The 11,981-nt window shown below is 41.6% G+C and overlaps 3 non-coding genes across 3 annotated transcripts; all 3 read left to right on the top strand.

The window, feature by feature from the left end:
* The first annotated feature begins 3,340 nt into the window (after positions 1 to 3,340).
* On the top strand, positions 3,341 to 3,554 carry LOC119262158. The gene has a single exon (XR_005129468.1). It is a non-coding gene; the product is annotated as a small nucleolar RNA U3 (small nucleolar RNA).
* A 6,269-nt stretch (positions 3,555 to 9,823) lies between these two features.
* LOC119262152 lies at positions 9,824 to 10,037 on the top strand. Its single transcript, XR_005129462.1, has one exon. It is a non-coding gene; the product is annotated as a small nucleolar RNA U3 (small nucleolar RNA).
* A 1,316-nt stretch (positions 10,038 to 11,353) lies between these two features.
* Positions 11,354 to 11,567, top strand: LOC119262165. The gene has a single exon (XR_005129474.1). It is a non-coding gene; the product is annotated as a small nucleolar RNA U3 (small nucleolar RNA).
* The last annotated feature ends 414 nt before the right edge of the window (positions 11,568 to 11,981 follow it).

The following is an 11,981-nucleotide window of genomic DNA, read 5'->3' as shown; positions in this document are numbered from 1 at the left end:
AGCCAGTTGAGCGAATACTTTTGGAAATATAATGTATTTCTTTACGTATATAGCTACATCTTTAGCACAAGATATTGCTAATATTACGTATTTGAAAAAGTGGCTCACCTGCTTTGCTTTTTTTCCAACTGGCTGCTGTTCTTTTAAGATAATTTATCAGCTAACTCTCATTTACCTTGTGTTTATTACTAATTTTTCTTATTTTTATTTTAGATGCAGCCATAAGGAATCCACAATCACAAGCTGCAAGCGACAGTAAAATTGATCAGAGAGCTCCACGTCTGTTAAGTGCTGAGTATATTTTATAATGAAGCATAAATAACAACCTTTCTTGCAATTGTAGAGAGCTGCAGTGACTTCTCTGTCTTGTTCCACGATGATCCATATCTTCACTTGGGATAAGTCAAGTCAAGCTTTACAAGTACATAGTGAAACGAAACCACATTCCTCCAGGACCATGGTACAACACAGGAACACAAGTGTGAGATAACACACACACACACAGCATTGAATGTTTGCTGCTGGGTTAATCCACTGGACAGTAATAGAAAACCTAACGACAGTTTCAAACACCTTGGCAGTGGAGTTGTGGAACCAACCGCTAACAAAAAGGTTGTATGCCTCAAGAGTTTTGTATGCTTTCATTTGCTTTCTTGAGTAGAAGGATGTTTGAAGGAGGTAGTTGCTTATCTACTGCCTTGATAGCAGGCAAGGATTTCAGTTCAGTCTAAAAATTGCTCCACTTCACAACAAAAGGACCATGTTTAACATATTTTCTCTTGTAATTTTGTATAAACTAGCACAGTATGGCACAACTGGATCAGACTCAGCAGTGCTGCTGGAGTTTTTAAACACCGTGTCCACTCCACTGTATATATATACCTGCTTTGTTAGTCCTTTTAGAGATAAAGTTAGAGATGTAAGCTCATCTACTGCTGCCCAGTTTGTTAGTTATCCTTTAGTCTTTCATCAGTGCCTACGGGACGCTGTTGGCTGGAAATTTATTCTCAGTCCAGCAAATAAGTGTTTAAAGACTCAAGCAACACTACGGTTCACTACAACACATATTACCATATTGGCATCACTGCAGTGCTGAGAGTGATCCACTACCCAAATAATACATACTCTGTCGGGGTCCTGAACATTGAAGAACAGGGTAAAAGCAGGCTAACAAAGTTTGCTGAGAAACAGAAGGACTACAGTTGTAGAACTGCAGAGTGTTTCTAAATGGTAAGTGCAGCTGATCAAGTTTAAATATGGAGTAGCTGTACATGAAGTGACTAATGAGCATATGTATGTAATCAAGCACACTGGAGTACACTCAACTTTTAGTTTGTATTTTTCTTTAACACCTGTTTATTGGTGTATGGTAACTGTTACCTATAAACTTGCTATTCCATCAATTTTGTGTTTGTTTTTTTGTAAGACAATTAAAGCTGCTGTTTCCAAATGATTTCTAGTGCTGTTTAAATTCATGTGTGCATACAGGTGAGTTTTAAGAATTGGTGAATTTTAAACAGTAAAACAGTAAATATTATATTATTATATATATTATATATATTATACAATACTGGCTTAATACATGAAAATGTATATCTTGCTCTGAAAACTGCAGCAGACTGATGATGTCCACATTTATTGATTCACTTTTGAAACCATAAACAAAATTTAAACAAAGAAAACAAAGAAGCAAAAGTTAAAAGGTGCTTCAACACTGACTTAACCATAAATAAACTTTGAAGTGACAGCTGAAGTGCCTGATGCATGTACCAATTAAAAATAAATAGTGGTAATTTGTATGGACCAGAACATGGCTGGTGTAGGGTAAGTGTGTGGTATGGTCCTGATTTGACACACGTCTGGCCCATATTAGGTGAGGTTAAGTCCTTTGTATCTGATGTGACCAGTATATAGAGGACCTGTAGCTGAGATGAGGTAGGCAGATTCACCCCAAGTAAAATCCGAACATCAAGAGCAAATATGGGCCACATTCGGGCAAAACATTCACTGTTATGTGGGCATGTTGATGTCGAAAAAAAGATATGGACACAAAAAAAAACAAACACTTTTTTCGCTGATGGTTTTGTGAATTTGTTTAGCGTTTGAACAGGTATTTTAAGTTTAGAGTTCAGATTTGCATACAATAAAAAGCAAGTGTTATGAGAGAACTCCAGTGACCTGTAGTGTCCTGCAGAGATTCATTATTGGGCTGCCCTTATTTGATTCATACAAGCTTTCTTCTGACCAAGAAATAAAATCATATAAGATTGTCTTACTACAACTAAACCGATGATACACCGATCTGCTTGATGCTTTCTCCAAAGAACTGTGGTCTCCTTGACTGACTTTGTAATTGCCTTGAGTACATCACACTAACCAGATGGGACTAAATATTCTGCAGTTGGGTAAAGAAAAATCAGAGATTATTTTATTTGGGAATAGCAATTTAGGCACAGACTAGCTGCCTGTCTGGACTGGCAAGCCCTAATATCAAAAGAACTGGTACGTAACTTTGGTGTACTACCGGACTCTGACCCTAGATTTAGAAGGCATGTCAAAGGAGTTACTACATCAGCTGGTTATGGCCTTAAGAACATCAAGATCAGAGGATTTCAGGTTAAATCATCTCACGCCTTTATTTCCAGCAGGACGGATTACTGTAACGGTCTCCTGACTTGACCAAAACAGACAATCCTAGAGCTTCAGATGACTGAAAATGCAGCTTGCAGAGTTCTCACTAGGAGTGAAAGAATGCAACCCCCATCCTTAAGTCCTTACACTGGCTGCCAATTTGTTACAGCATAGAGTTTAAGGTGGTATTAGTGGTCTACAGGGTCTCTTTTCCACCGTCCAAATGTTTTTCCACTGAGCCGAACGGTTCTCAGGGCCGTACCGCGCTAGTCCGGACTCGTGAGACCGGTTGCGTTTTCTTTTTCCGTCTGTTGTGCTGCTACGTGAGAACCAGGTAATACTGGAGAAAAGTACACAAACGAGTGTCTAACAGCTAAGAGGCTATTAGCTACATACACACCACCCACCACAAAAGGTTGGATTTGGTCCGTCAGTCCAGCTCCAGTCTCTTGGCACGCTCTCAGATTCTTTATTCTCTAAACGGGTGTTATTTGAGCATCTGTTACTGAAGCAGCCTGTCCCAGGGTGGGGTTCACCTGTAGCAGGCTAATTGCACTAGCATTAGCCAGGAGCCTCCAGCTCCACACACCAGAGAATTTCAGGTTTCCTGTCCCACTCACATCAGTCACGCCACTTGGCTTCCTTGCTCACCATCGGGGTGAATCCCTGTGTGTGGATTGAAGATTCCTGACTTTAGAGCTTGGAGGTTAAGACTATGCTTTCAGGGATCATTTCTATAGTTTTTGACTTGGAAGTTTGATTTGAAAGTGTAACGTTTCTCTGACCACGATGACGAGTTAAGATGCTTTCTTCTGAGCGTGAATCGGGTGGTGAGTGACGAGCGAGTTTGTCTGCTCTCTGTCGTTGATGAACGTTCCTGCTGTGTTTTGCAGTCTGGAAAAAGAAAGCATGTTCAGAGTGGTTTGTTCCTGAGAGGTAACAAAGATCAACTAAAGCAGCTGAAGCAATTTTTTTGTTACTGGTTTTGTGAACTTGCTTAGTGTTTCAAGAATTGTTTTAAAAGCCTGCAAATTTAAGCACCGTTCACAGCAAGTGTTGCAAGAAAGCTCCAGCGACCTGTGGCATCCTGCAGAGTTTTGTGATTAGGCTTCTCTTCTTTGGTTGATATTAGTTTCCTTTTGAATTAAAACCGTGAGACTACGAGATGTCTTACCACATCTAAAAGAGCTGCTACTCTGGTCTGCTACTCTGGTCTGCTCTCTGCTACTGTCTTGCTGCTGTTGCTGGTGGTTTGCTGGATTAGCTGTTTGCTGCTGCTGTTTGGTTTGTGTTAGTTTCTAATTTCAACTGAAACAAGGTGAGTGCTTTTTTGTCATGGCAACTGCTGGGTTTTTCTCTTGTTCAGAGTGTGGCATGTTTAGTTTAGACCCCTTCTCCACCGATAGTCATAATGATAGTGGTGTTTGTTCAAAGTGCAAGCTAGTTAACTGCCTGGTAGAGAAGGTGGACAAGTTAGAGCTGCGTATCCGGGGTTTAATAAGGGATAGACAGCAAGGGTCACTGTTAGCAGCCCCGGGTACACCAGGGAGAGCTAGTACCCCCTCGACTCCGGCCTTAGAGCCCCCACAGCAGGGCGAATGGGTAACGTCTCGGCGGCATAGTCGAAAGGCTAAGGCTAATGCTACTGCAAAGGCCACAGCCAGCCCACCTGTACACCATGCTCCCCCAGTTCACGTGTCAAACAGGTTTGCCCCGCTCAGTGAAGCACCCGCTGAGGAGCCTGTTAAAGGTACTCTGGTGATAGGAGATTCTATCGTCCGGCACGTGAAATTAGCTACTCCTTTAGGGGCACCAGCGGCTAGAGTTATCTGCTTACCGGGAGCCAGAGCACCGGACATTAGTGGCAACCTTAGGCTGTTAGCAAATAGGAGATATTCGAGGGTAGTTATTCATGTAGGGGCCAATGATATTCGTCTGCGGCAGTCTGAAGTAACTAAGGCGAATATTAAAGAGGTGGTTAAACAGGCCCAGACGCTGTCCGAGGAGGTAATCTGTTCTGGCCCCATCCCAATGAGGCGTGGCGATGAAGCTTACAGCAGGCTTTCTTCGCTGAACCGCTGGATGTCCAAGTGGTGTACGGACAATCATGTGGGCTTTAAAGACAACTGGCTAATGTTTGAGGGCAAGCCTGGTCTTTTAGGTAGGGATGGTGTCCACCCCACGCGGGATGGTGCTGCCTTACTTTCGTGCAGCATAGCACATAGTCTCTTAGTTAGTCGGCAGAGTAGCAGTAGCCTTAGAAGCTGCTGACAAACCGGAGCCGGGACCAGGCCGCAGACAGAGAGGCTTAACCGACCGTCTGTGAGCTGCAAAGAGACGTTACCTAGATACCAATGTATTCAGACTGTGTCTGTCCCCCGAGTCAAACATAAATGTCAAAAAACTCAAACAGTAAATCTAAATAACCTAACGTATATTAAACAATCATATCCAGACTGTAGCACTAGCACTTCAAAACTAAAGATTGGTTTACTTAACATAAGATCTCTAAATTCAAAAGCAGTAATAGTGAATGAAATCATAACTGATCAGAAATTTGATGTGTTGTGCCTCACTGAAACCTGGATTAGACCCGATGAATATTTAGCATTAAACGAAGCCACCCCTGCAGGCTATAATTATATACACAACCCCAGATCGTCCGGTAGAGGAGGCGGGGTCTGCATAATTTTTAGAAATTCCCTAGCTGTCAATCAGAAACACTATGATAATTTCACTTCTTTTGAGCTTCTTTACATCAATATAATTAATCCAATTACAAAACAGAATGCATTTTCTTTAATTAATATTTACAGACCACCAGGACCCTATGTAGAATTTTTAAAAGAATTTAGTGATTTCGCTGCAGATTTAGCAGTTTGTAGTGATAAAGTAATTATAGTAGGAGACTTCAACATTCATTTTGAAAAAGTTGATGACTCATTAAAAAAGGCTTTTGCATCAATTCTAGACTCAGTTGGTATTGCTCAAAATGTAACAGGACCTATGCATTACTGTAATCATACTCTGGATCTGGTTTTGACCCTGGGTGTTCGCATAGATAACCTAGATATTCTTTCTCAAACCTCAGTAATCTCAGATCATTATCTTATTTCTTTTAAACTTCATCTTAGTCATAATATACGTACATCCCCCAGCTACTCTATGAAACGTTCAATAACGCCCTTTACCGCTCAACAATTTACTGATAACCTTCCTGATTTATCAACCATAGTGTACTCTCCAGGTAACCCAGCAGATCTAGACAAACTAACTGATTGTTTAGAAAATACCTTCCGGTCTACTTTAGATGGTGTAGCACCACTTAAACACAAAAAAGAGAGACAGAAAAAACTTGCGCCGTGGTATAACGACCAAACTCGTACTTTAAAGCAATTAGTACGAAATTTTGAGCGAAAATGGCGATCAACCAAACTGGAAGTATTCCACTCTGCTTGGAAAGACAGTATTGTTGAATATAGAAGAGAAATTAATAAAGCCCTCTCAGAGTATCTGGCCTCTCAGATCGAGATTAATAAAAACAACCCTAGAGTTCTCTTTAGTGTTATTTCTAAACTGACTAAAAATCAGGCAGGTACTGATCCTCAGATTCCAGCAATCCACACTAGCAATGCTTTTATGGACTATTTTGATAATAAAATCGAAAATATTCGGGACAAAATTCAACAGATAAATAGCACATCTTGTCTGTCATCTGGTGTGGCTGATATAGAACAAAATCCAGCTACCGAAGTCAGGTTGGAAGTTTTTAACCCACTACATCAGTTAGAACTGGAGAAAATTATCTCATCAAACTGCACAACCTGTACACTTGATGCAGTTCCCACAAAACTATTAAAACAGGTATTACCAGACATAATTAAACCACTATTAACAATAGTAAACTCATCATTAAACCTGGGGCATGTTCCCAAAGTCTTTAAACTAGCAGTAATTAAACCTTTGATCAAGAAACCAAATCTTGATCCTAGTGTACTATCTAACTATAGACCTATTTCAAATTTACCATTTATTTCTAAGATTTTAGAAAAGGCCGTGGCCCAACAACTTGGCTCTTATCTGCAAAGAAACCAGATCTATGAAAAATTCCAATCTGGATTTAGGCCTCATCATAGCACTGAGACAGCTCTAGTTAAGATAACAAATGATCTGCTTCTTGCCGCTGACCAAGGCTGCGTTTCTTTACTGGTACTTCTTGATCTGAGCGCAGCTTTTGATACAATAGATCATAATATCCTCCTAGAAAGATTAGAGAAAATGGTCGGTATAACTGGAACTGCCTTATCGTGGTTCAAATCATACTTGACCGATCGTTTTCAGTTTGTGAGGGTAAATAATATACCCTCCAATTATACAAAGGTTAGATATGGAGTTCCACAAGGCTCTATCTTAGGACCGTTATTATTTACGTTATACATGCTCCCCCTGGGCAAAGTTATTAGAAAACATAATGTTAATTTTCATTGTTATGCAGACGACACGCAGCTCTTCATATCAGCCAAACCTGATGACAAACAGAGAATAAAGAAAATGGAGGATTGCGTAAAAGATGTGAAATCATGGATGTCACACAACTTTCTTCTATTAAATAGTGATAAAACAGAAGTTCTTCTATTAGGCCCTAAAGCTGCTAGAAATAAATTATCACACCTAATGTTGAATCTGGCCGACTTCTCAGTCACACCTGGTTCAACAGCTAAAAATCTTGGCGTTATCATAGATTCAGATCTAGCATTTGATAAGCACATATCTAATGTTACTAAAACAGCTTTTCTACATCTCCGTAACATCGCCAAGCTAAGAAATGCTTTATCCTTACATGACGCAGAAAAATTAGTACATGCCTTCATTACGTCAAGGCTAGACTACTGTAATGCGCTACTGTCAGGATGTTCTAGCAGTAACTTAAATAAACTTCAGCTAGTTCAAAATGCTGCAGCCAGGGTCCTTACTAAAAATAGAAAATTTGACCATATTAGTCCAGTCCTATCAGCTCTTCACTGGCTTCCAGTCAAATTCCGCATAGACTATAAAATTCTCCTGTTAACGTATAAAGCCCTACATGGGCTCGCTCCTGAGTATCTGAGAGACCTTATCTCCTATTATGAACCATCACGATTACTTAGATCACAGGGTGCTGGCTTCCTAGTAGTTCCCAAAATTCAGAGAAGCTCTGCAGGAGGAAGAGCTTTCTCTTATAAAGCGCCCCAACTCTGGAATAATCTCCCCGATAATGTTCGGGACTCAGACACAGTCTCAATCTTTAAGTCTAGACTAAAAACTTACTTGTTTAGTTTAGCTTTTGGTAGTTAATGTTAATTCCCTTTAGATAAGGCTGCAGATCCAGGGGTTCATGGACATAGTGAATTGTGGGTAAACTGAGATGCTGGTGCTGCTGTCACTCACTACATGCAGTCACTCAGGTTTGTGGACGGTGGAGTGGGTGAATGCCAGTGTCTCAGGGAGCCTCCGTGTCTATGTTACCTTCTGGCTCTCTCCCTTTAGTTAGGCTGTTATATTCAGACCTGCCGGAGTCATTAGTCACACTCTGATAATTTTTTACATTTTCTGTTCTTCATAAATCCAGTCTAAACTAATTCCTAAATCTTTCCTTCCTCCGAGTTACTGACTGTCCACCGGTCCGGCCCAATACTGATGGATGTCCCACCCTCAAGTCCCCCTGTCCCCCTGATTGACCAGACTGATGGAAGTTTCTGGAACGCAGCTTCTCCACTACAGATCACATCCAAATCTATATGAACTCTAATTGTTTCCACTGTTGATTATACACACCTGAATATATTAGAACTGCGTGGATGTAAAATTGACTTTTCAATGTTTAACTTATAAGTTGTCTGACCAGTGGTAGGATGGTCCCCCCTTTAGATGTGAGTCTTGGTCCTCCCGAGGTTTCTTCCTCCTCCAGCTCTGAGGGAGTTTTTCCTTGCCTCAGCGCTCACGGGGGTTCTGTATATTCTGTATATTCTGTATATTATGTTCAGTGTTTTGTCTGATTCTCTGTGCTGTGATTCCCATTTTTGTAAAGCTGCTTTGTGACAACATCAGTTGTAAAAAGCGCTATATAAATAAATTTGATTTGATTTGATTTGATCTAAACCAACGATGCTCAGCTCTGCTTGATCCTCTCTCCAAAGAACTGTGGTCTCCTTGACTGACTTTGTAATTGCCTTGAGTACATCACACTAACCAGATGGGACTAAATATTCTGCAGTTGGGTAAAGATAAATCAGAGATTATTTTATTTGGGAATAGCAATTTAGGCACAGACTAGCTGCCTGTCTGGATTGGCAAGCCCTAATATCAAAAGAACTGGTACGTAACTTTGGTGTACTACCGGACTCTGAACCTAGGTTTAGAAGGCATGTCAAAGCAGTTACTACATCAGCTGGTTATGGCCTTAAGAACATCAAGATCAGAGGTTTTCTGGTTATATCATCTCACGCCTTTATTTCCAGCAGGACGGATTACTGTAACGGTCTCCTGACTTGACCAAAACAGACAATCCTAGAGCTTCAGATGACTGAAAATGCAGCTTGCAGAGTTCTCACTAGGAGTGAAAGAATGCAACCCCCATCCTTAAGTCCTTACACTGGCTGCCAATTTGTTACAGCATAGAGTTTATGGTGGTATTAGTGGTCTACAGGGTCTCTTTTCCATCGTCCAAATGTTTTTCCACTGAGCCGAACGGTTCTCAGGGCCGTACCGCGCTAGTCCGGAGTCGTGAGACCGGTTGCGTTTTCTTTTTCCGTCTGTTGTGCTGCTACGTGAGAACCAGGTAATACTGGAGAAAAGTACACAAACGAGTGTCTAACAGCTAAGAGGCTATTAGCTACATACACACCACCCACCACAAAAGGTTGGATTTGGTCCGTCACTCCAGCTCCAGTCTCTTGGCACGCTCTCAGATTCTTTATCCTCTAAACGGGTGTTATTTGAGCATCTGTTAATGAAGCAGCCTGTCCCAGGGAGGGGTTCACCTGTAGCAGGCTAATTGCACTAGCATTAGCCAGGAGCCTCCACCTCCACACACCAGAGAATTTCAGGTTTCCTGTCCCTCTCACATCAGTCATGCCACTTGGCTTCCTTGCTCACCATCGGGGTGAATCCTTGTGTGTGGATGGAAGATTCCTGACTTTAGAGCTTGGAGGTTAAGACTATGCTTTCAGGGATCATTTCTATAGTTTCTGACTTGGAAGTTTGATTTGAAAATGTAACGTTTCTCTAACCACGATGACGAGTTAAGATGCTTTCTTCTGAGCGTGAATCGGGTGGTGAGTGACGAGCGAGATTGTCTGCTCTTTGTCGTTGATGAACATTCCTGCTGTGCTTTGCAGTCTGGAAGAAGAAAGCATGTTCAGAGTGGTTTGTTCCTGAGAGGTAACAAAGATCAACTAAAGCAGCTGAAGCAATTTTTTTTGTTACTGGTTTTGGGAACTTGCTTAGTGTTTCAAGAATTGTTTTAAAAGCCTGCAAATTTAAGCACTGTTCACAGCAAGTGTTGCAAGAAAGCTCCAGCGACCTATGGCATCCTGCAGAGTTTTGTGATTAGGCTGCTCTTCTTTGGTTGATACTAGTTTCCTTTTGAATTAAAACCATGGGACTACGAGATGTCTTACCACATCGAAACCAACGATGCTCAGCTCTGCTTGATCCTCTCTCCAAAGAACTGTGGTCTCCTTGACTGACTTTGTAATTGCCTTGAGTACATCACACTAACCAGATGGGACTAAATATTCTGCAGTTGGGTAAAGATAAATCAGAGATTATTTTATTTGGGAATAGCAATTTAGGCACAGACTAGCTGCCTGTATGGATTGGCAAGCCCTAATATCAAAAGAACTGGTACGTAACTTTGGTGTACTACCGGACTCTGAACCTAGGTTTAGAAGGCATGTCAAAGCAGTTACTACATCAGCTGGTTATGGCCTTAAGAACATCAAGATCAGAGGTTTTCTGGTTATATCATCTCACACCTTTATTTCCAGCAGGACGGATTACTGTAACGGTCTCCTGACTTGACCAAAACAGACAATCCTAGAGCTTCAGATGACTGAAAATGCAGCTTGCAGAGTTCTCACTAGGAGTGAAAGAATGCAACCCCCATCCTTAAGTCCTTATACTGGCTGCCAATTTGTTACAGCATAGAGTTTAATGTGGTTTTAGTGGTCTACAGGGTCTCTTTTCCACCGTCCAAATGTTTTTCCACTGAGCCGAACGGTTCTCAAGGCCGTACCGCGCTAGTCCGGACTCGTGAGAACGGTTGCGTTTTCTTTTTCCGTCTGTTGTGCTGCTACGTGAGAACCAGGTAATACTGGAGAAAAGTACACAAACGAGTGTCTAACAGCTAAGAGGCTATTAGCTACATACACACCACCCACCACAAAAGGTTGGATTTGGTCCGTCACTCCAGCTCCAGTCTCTTGGCACGCTCTCAGATTCTTTATCCTCTAAACGGGTGTTATTTGAGCATCTGTTACTGAAGCAGCCTGTCCCAGGGTGGGGTTCACCTGTAGCAGGCTAATTGCACTAGCATTAGCCAGGAGCCTCCAGCTCCACACACCAGAGAATTTCAGGTTTCCTGTCCCTCTCACATCAGTCACGCCACTTGGCTTCCTTGCTCACCATCGGGGTGAATCCCTGTGTGTGGATGGAAGATTCCTGACTTTAGAGCTTGGAGGTTAAGACTATGCTTTCAGGGATCATTTCTATAGTTTCTGACTTGGAAGTTTGATCTGAAAGTGTAACGTCTCTCTAAGCACGATGACGAGTTAAGATGTTTTCTTCTGAGCGTCAATCGGGTGGTGAGCGACGAGCGAGATTGTCTGCTCTCTGTCGTTGATGAAGGTTCCTGCTGTGCTTTGCAGGCTGGAAGAAGAAAGCATGTTCAGAGTGGTTTGTTCCTCAGAGGTAACAAAGATCAACTAAAGCAGCTGAAGCAATTTTTTTTGTTACTGGTTTTGGGAACTTGCTTAGTGTTTCAAGAATTGTTTTAAAAGACTGCAAATTTAAGCACCGTTCACAGCAAGTGTTGCAAGAAAGCTCCAGCGATCTGTGGCATCCTGCAGAGTTTTGTGATTAGGCTGCTCTTGTTTGGTTGGCACTAGTTTCCTTTTGAATTAAAACCGTGAGACTACGAGATGTCTTACCACATCGAAACCAACGATGCTCAGCTCTGCTTGATCCCCTCTCCAAAGAACTGTGGTCTCCTTGACTGACTTTGTAATTGCCTTGAGTACATCACACTAACCAGATGGGACTAAATATTCTGCAGTTGGGTAAAGATAAATCAGAGATTATTTTATTTGGGA

The sequence above is a fragment of the Pygocentrus nattereri genome, chromosome 22, assembly GCF_015220715.1.
Source record: "Pygocentrus nattereri isolate fPygNat1 chromosome 22, fPygNat1.pri, whole genome shotgun sequence".
Taxonomy (NCBI): domain Eukaryota; kingdom Metazoa; phylum Chordata; class Actinopteri; order Characiformes; family Serrasalmidae; genus Pygocentrus; species Pygocentrus nattereri.
Note: the sequence above shows the minus strand (reverse complement) of the source record. Positions and strands in the feature narration are given on the sequence as shown.